We start from the raw sequence: 7,705 nt of genomic DNA on the forward strand, positions 1-7,705 counted from the left end.
CGCGGCAGCATCACACACTTACACACTCACGGGGGCGGAGCCTGGACAGCTCGAAGCCGCGACATGGAGCAGGCACGTTATCATCCCCGGATCTGGCAGGGGCTTGCCCCGCCCGCCCTCGCTGCCTGGGAACCCCCTCTGTTAAAATCAGCTGGTGGGAGCGGCTGCAGAGCTGGGGACTCTGACCGGTCCCTATCCCGGGGCCTGGGACTCGGGGGCAGTCACCGGGAAGCAGGAGGTGGGCTGGCGGGGCCGGGACGCAGGCTTGGGGAATGGGACCCCTCTCTGATTCCTCACCCACACCCACCGCTGGGAGTTACTGTTTGGAACCAGAAAGGAGGAAACAAACTGCTGTGGGATTGGGGGTCGACCCTGCTGCCAGGGGCTGAGTCCCTGTCTGGAGAGGTTCCTTGGGCCCCTGGTACCAGAGCAAACTTTTGTGGGCCTAGGCAAACCTGGGGTCTGCAGCGCAGAGCACACGGGGCCAGGAAGGAAAAGGCAAGTCACCTTTACTGTCCCCGTGGCGCCGCGTGCCTGTACCCAGGGGACCGAGGGGACCTGCTTCAAAGCCATGTCGGACTCAAATGCGCGGCGCGCACCTAGTGGGTCAACAAGCTGTGGCCCTGGATTCAGTGGGCGGCAAGGATCGATGCAAATGACTGCCCTTGTGTAGCTCAAAGCTAAGACTGTCACCTTCCCCTCACAGCCACCACGTGCCTAGAGCAAAAGACTTCTATGCTTTCCTCCTTTGGGAAATGGGAAAACCGCTGAGTGCGTGTCCACTATACCACACACTTGCTACCCATTCCCTCCCAGCCTGCAATTCTGTCTCTCTGCATGTGGAGGGCTTAACTGAGCCTTCTTCAGCCTCCACTCTGGGACCAGGAAGGGGTGGGATCCATTTAACCAGTTCCCTGAGGGAATGATTTCCAGGCCCCCATGAAAAGAAAGGTGTTTCAGAAGGGACAGGACCCATTTCTGTCCACACATGCTCCTGGAATCCCAGACGTCTCATTGCCTTCTTTGTGTAGTTATCCACAAAGGTAATGGTACTGGCTCCTTACCCAGATCTGAAGGCCAGAACGCTCTTAGGAAGAGCTGTAGACTAAGCATTGACAGAGCAGGGTGCCAGTGGCTCTCTGTGCCACTCTGAGCAAGTCATTTCTCTGGACCTCAGTTTCTCCATCTGTAAAGTGGGGAACTTGACCCAGTAGATTTCTGGCTCATACTGCTCTGCCATTCTCCCTTCTATTTGAATATGCTTCTCTAATATTTTCTCATATTCTCAAAATCCCAGAAGAAACAGTGGCCCCCAGACTGAGGAAAATGCTTAAGATCTGACATTTCCCTTAAAAGGGAATCCAGATTGGAACTTAGAACCTGGGAACCTCATCTAGAGCTGGGGCCAGTAGAAGGTGCTACAGTTCCAGGCTTGAATGGCTTCAAGATGTGAGCTACAAGGGGCCCAGTGTTTGAGCTCTCTCAGTTTCTTCTTATAGCAAAAAGCATATCATTAACATACAGAAACAAGATCCTGCAATTCAAGCATCTAATGGGGCTTTGCTCTGATGTTTATTGTGCATGGTACCAAATATTCAACAGATGCTAATTGATTGATGGAAAATGAACCAGTGGGCAGCCAAGAGAAGACATCTCCAACTGCCTTGTCGATCTGGCTACCTATAAACTCCTCTGGTCAAAGACTCCATAGCAAATGAACTATTGGCAAAAATGGGGGGTGGGGGAGGGATTATTTCTTGTACCTTGTTTATTCTTGGAATTCCAGTCTTCATCCCTAGACTATGAGCCCTTAAGACAACAAGGATTGCCTAGCTCAGATCTGTGGCCTTCAACCTTCATGCCCTCATTAAATGACCTCGAATCGAATTTGATTGCTAATAATGATTGTTGCCAGGGTTAGTGCTAGATCTGCCTGAAAATCCTTAGAGGAAAAGCAGAACATCTACAATTAACATTTAAATGATGATTATGGTCACTTTGTGTCTGGTTTACTTTTCTCATGAGATTATATTGATTGGAGAAAGACAGAAAAATAATATGCTAGGTAAATAAATGTTCAACAGAAATAAAGCTGTTCCTTTAAGAGTTCCAGACCCCCATCACCCCACTGGTGCACTTTCTTCCCAATCAGCAGGAGGACAGAGCAGAAGCAGAAGGAGTCAGCAAGAGGCAACACTCTGAACAGAAGTGCCTGCGGGAAGGAGAGAAGAGACAAGTGGTGCTGGCTGCTGCTTCAAAAGAGGGGCAGGGGCTTTCCCTTCCTGAGATCAAAGTCAAGCAGGAAGGCTAGACTTGGTGGAAGGAGCTTCCACCTCCTAGCCACCTTTCTAGAACAGGGATGAGGCCAAGGGAGGCAACCTTGACCTTGACAGGGCCAGGCCATCCCAGAGGCCACTGGATTCATGCCTGGCACATGATCAGTGTCTGAGCATCAGCTATTGGGCAGAGCAGATTCATCTTCTCAAATCCAAGGTGTGCTTTCTCCCTTTTTCCTCCTCCTCTGTATCCCTGGCTTTGATGGGTCAGGAGCCTTAGAACTCAGCTATTTAGTGAACCCTCAGATATGTGTGCACACATGCTATATCTAAGCTGTGCTTCCCCCACTAAAAGCTGGCAGGAGGAGGGGCGGCTCCTGTGGCTCAGTGGGTAGGGCCCTGGCCCCATATACCAAGGGTGGTGGGTTCAAACCTGGCCCCAGCCAAACTGCAACAAGGAAATAGCCAGGTGTTGTGGCAGGCACCTGTAGTCCCAGCTGCTTGGGAGGCTGAGGCGGGAGAATCGCTTAAGCCCAGGAGTTGGAGGTTGCTGTGAGCTGTGACGCCGAGTCACTCTACTGAGAGCAATAAAGTGAGACTGTCTCTACAAAAAAGAAAAAAATAGCTGGCAGGAGGAAAGGGAAAGCAGTTTGCTGAAACCTGGTAGCATGAGGAAATAAAAGGGCTATCTGGCGACTGAGCCCACTGCTGCTGTCATACTGGCAGCTCAGCCATATAGCCTGGATCTGGGGAGGTCAAGTTTTTCCCTTCTATTCCACTTCCTAGGGTATCTTTGCTAAGGTGGAAGACTCATCTGGGCCAGCATGTTGCCTGCCACAGGCCCCAACCTCAGGACTCTCAGTTCAACCCAAGATCTCCAATGCTTCTCTCCCTCTGACCCTCCTCTCTCAGCTGGCTTCTCCCATTCTGACTGCCATGCTCCCTGCACCACACCAATCTCACCCATTGAGAAAACCCCAACCAAGAGGAGCCTGCTGGGATCATTGGGCCAAAAGAAAGCCATCTTTTCAGACAAGAAAGCATCAGAACTAAGACTCCATGACCCAATCTGTTGAAGTGAAGCCAGAAATCATTTTTTAAGAGGCTTAGTTTCATAGAAATGCTGATTCTCAGATTTTCTAACATGAGATTCTTGACTTGAATTACTTTTAAGGGAGTTTAATTTGTAGTCTCCAGGTACTAATCTTCATTTCAAAGAATTTGAAATCCTCCATTCATACAGTTGTACTAAAGGCACTGTCATGCAGGGTCTGGTAGATAGTGTCTACAAATTAAGATTAATTTAAGAAAGTTTCACCATGCATGTCAGTTCTAGGAAATGAACAAATTGACAGCCTGTGATACATGTGTCATCCTGTCACACCTTAGATTTCCACTTAAAATATTAAGCATTTGTTTCTGACCTGGTATGCTGTCAAGCTGACTTACTTTCTCGGAGGAAATTGTGAACAAGGCTACACCTTGTCTGAGGAAGCCTGTTAGAGATAGTTCCATGGGTTGCATTGGGACCACCATTTTCCATTACTGTGGCTCTTCCTGTGATAGAGCATCCTAGAGTTGCCATGAGTTTGAAATTGACCAATACTACTCTCTGAACTTGGGGAGGCAATTTTCACAAGTGGACTGTAATCTCTGAAATGAACCTTGTCAAAGGAACATTTCATCGTTTCTAGGCTTAGAATATCTGTACTTACTTGTTCCATTTCAGTCCTCCCCAGAAACTGTAAACCTCATGGAGCCAGAGCCTAAGTCCATGCCATCAAAGCCTAGTACAGTGTTTAACACCTAGTGAGCCCCTCCAGCGTCTATCCAACCAGTCTCTATGTAGGTGGCAATCCCAGGAGGTGATTTCAGAATAATTTTTGGAACTTAGGATGTTCTTTATGAATATACATATGTCATTTTTTCACAATTCCTGGCACTGCCACTTTATACTTGGGATATCAATCATGGATTATGATTGAAAGACCCCATCCACTCTTGGTTTTTCTGGTTATGGTAGACAATGATCCCATTTCAGGGATCTTCCAAAAGTCCCTGGCTCTGGGTTCCCACTGGGTCCTAAATATCAAACATCATATAAGTTTATGTCCATCATCTTCTTAATAAGGCTTAATGTATTTGGAGGATGATGTTATTCCGGTTTTGTATGGTATGTTGCTATAATTCTTTGTGTATATTTATCATAACAATAAAAATAGATAACATTGATCAAGTCCTTATTATGTAATGGGTACAGTGCTAAGCATTGTACATACTTTATTTCATTTACTCCTCACCATGATTCTCGGAGGTAGGTACTAGCATTATGCCTATTTTCCAGAGGGAAACCAAGACTCACAGGGCACAAGACTCTGTGCTTACTCAAAGTCACAGAGCTCATATGTGATAGCCAAGCTTTGTCCCCAAGCTTATTTGCTGCCAAAGCCCATGTGCTGATCTAAGCTGCCACACCATCCCCTTTCTGCATTCACGAAAGAGTTCATCTCACTGTCACCCTGGGAGGCAAGCAAGGAACAAATAATTACCTCCATTTGACAGTAGAAGAAACTGAGGTTAAGTGACTTTGCCAAGGACACATGGTGGCACAGCTGAGCAGCTAAGGCTGGGACACTATCACCCAGGCACCAAGTTTAGTATTGATTATATTGACCCCATTATTATTTATAGTCTCAGGACCACCCTGATGAACTATAATACCCTGGGAGTTTGGGACTGCAATGGATTCAGTTAACTGTTGGATAAAAAAAAAAAATTCTCATGGTGCAATTTCCCTGATCTCAACTGTGGCTGAATCAGGGGAAGGCAGTTGGCTGAACCATGCCCTTGCATTGAAGAAAGTCAGTCTAATAGGCAACAGGAAGCAAGAATATGGTGGGGCAATTCTTGTTTCATCATTTAAGGAGACTCAGATGGGTCCTTTTTCTGGAGATTAGAAATCCAGGACTAATAAAGCCCTTTGGTGACTGCTAGGGAGCACATGGTGGTGGGCTGAAAGGACTCCATGGGAGATTCCCTTCTGCATGATACTGTGCTGCTGTACAACTGCAAATCCCTGGTTCTCTGTCCTCACTTCTTAAGGGCTCCATTTCCTTGTCTATAAATTATGGCTCCTCGATTTGAAGTCCCTTTATACAATCTCCAGTCCATGGCCAAATGCAGATTGGTAATTTATAAGGATGAGGGAGGCAAAGTGAAGAGTCACCTCAACTGCCCAGATCCATCATCTCCATTCCTGATCCAGGGCTCGAGAGACCTACTTCCTGGTGTTCTGAGTGCTGTCTCTGCTCTACTCTCTGTAACCCATTCAGCAACAGGGCTGCCAAGGATCTCTTCGTGGAGCCCGAGCCACGCCATAGGATTGAAGAACTAAATTTCCGAGTTCCCAACAGCTAGACAGGAATATATATGGAAGTGCTTTGTAAACAGTAAAGGGCCCCAGATAGATGCGTGCTCTCATCATCCCTAGAGCTGGTGTCTCAGAAATTTCTCCCCTGGTGACATTAGTAGTGTTCTGTGTCTTAGCTGTGTTTGTAAGGTTTTTCCTAGGTTGTTTTTGCCCCTTTGCAAATCAGAAAACTAACACGGGGTTCCTGTGCCTGATGCTGCAAGTTGCAAGTCTGATGCTTTTAAAGTAATACTTATTAATAAATATAAACTTATTTTAACTTAGTAATCATTTTGGGAGAGGGTTAAGGTCACTGATTTTTATATTGAAATATTGAAAGGGTTTTAAATCAGTGTCTTTGTTTAAATTATCCTGATTATCGGCATCATGAGAAACTTTAATTTTTCTAATAAGCTACTAATTCTAATCTTGCTACAATCAAATCCTTGGCAGTGTTGTTAAAAGAAATGAAATGATTGCCTACTGTCAACTTTTAGCTGCTTCTGTCTTTCTATTTTCAGGAAATAGAATGCATTAAGGCCTTCAAGCTCTGAATTATTCTCGAGAGCTTTGATGCTGGGGTTTAGAGACGGCCATCAAAGGTACGATTAGGCTGTGTTGTTCCATGAGCGAAGGCCTAATTATCTCGCCTCTGGGGAATTGATGTTCCGGAGAGACTCTACTCCCTCGCTACTCAGTGGTTACTCCATCCTCTTTGCACAGCGTTTGTACCAGATTAGAATGATCAGGATGATCCAGAATCAGTCTAGACTATAGTAGTTACATGGTTGAGAAGACTTCCCATCACTTTCCCTGTGGCTCCACTTAGGCTCTTTTTTCCATAAACCTACAACCACCTCAATGAATCAAATGCCTCTGGATCCACTGCCAGTGATAATAGGATCTCCTGTGATCAGACAAGTATGCATCTGCCCGTTTCCAACTTATAGTCTATATTGGGTTGAAGGAAAATAATCCAATGAAAGATATAATCCAGTCCAAAGTTTCTTCACAATCTTCTGAGTGACTGCAGCCTAGAGGAGGGCCATAACCTTCACCAAGCTGCACTGCAAGGCGTTACACTTAAGCCTAAATGAGTAGCATTTCCTCTGTTCCACCGGGCATACTTTGTCACTTTACTTACCAGATCATGACATTTTATTCCTTACATTTAAATTTCTCAGCTGGATGACAACTCCGATATAGCCTTTTTCTTTTCTGCCACCATTCAACTTTTTTTTATATCATAGAATCATAGAATACCATCACCACCAGGATCCTACTGAGTATCTGCAGCTCAGAGGGGTTCCAGGTTACTCACAAGATCACACAGCCAGTTATATCAGACTCAGAACCATAACCAGGTTTCCTAAGTCCCAGTTGAATGCCTAAATCATGAAGTCCCAGAATCTTAAGCCATGGTCTCTTATACTATTTCATGTCATAAAATACATGTTGCTGTTTGAACTATTAAGGAAAAGTGTTATCCTTCAGAGAAAATGCAGATACCATCCAAGAGTCCTTAAGAGAATTATTGGCTGTTTTGTTGAGGATTGACAATTTCTCTAGTACTCATCAACAAGTGTTCATTCAGCTTCCCAGTTCAGGTCCTACGTTAAGTAGACACTTTCCCATACCACTGCTTGAAAAGAGAAGATGGTAAACCCTATCCAGAAAACACACGAATTTCAGTTTATTTAAAGCAAACCTTCCTGAAATAAATTATACTGGCTTTCTGGAGTGTAAGGTCCCAAAGTAGTTCTCAGTTAAAGAATAAAACCCCAAAGAAATACACAGGCTCTGAGGTGGGAAATTTCGGTGATACTTTCATTTTCCATTAACCTGACTAATGAAGTGTTTTCTTCAACACGGTATCATTTATGTAGCATATGTAACGTTCCACATGTAGCCTTCTTTCTGCCTTCCAAATCCCTCCTTCAACTTCTGTCATGATAGAATCTTTTCCTCCTCATTCTTCTCAGCTGAATTGTGTTGGCAAACGCTTCACTGAGGCCAAATG

The sequence above is a fragment of the Otolemur garnettii genome, unplaced genomic scaffold (genome assembly GCF_000181295.1).
Source record: "Otolemur garnettii isolate 467f Iridium unplaced genomic scaffold, OtoGar3 scaffold00231, whole genome shotgun sequence".
NCBI classification, from domain to species: domain Eukaryota; kingdom Metazoa; phylum Chordata; class Mammalia; order Primates; family Galagidae; genus Otolemur; species Otolemur garnettii.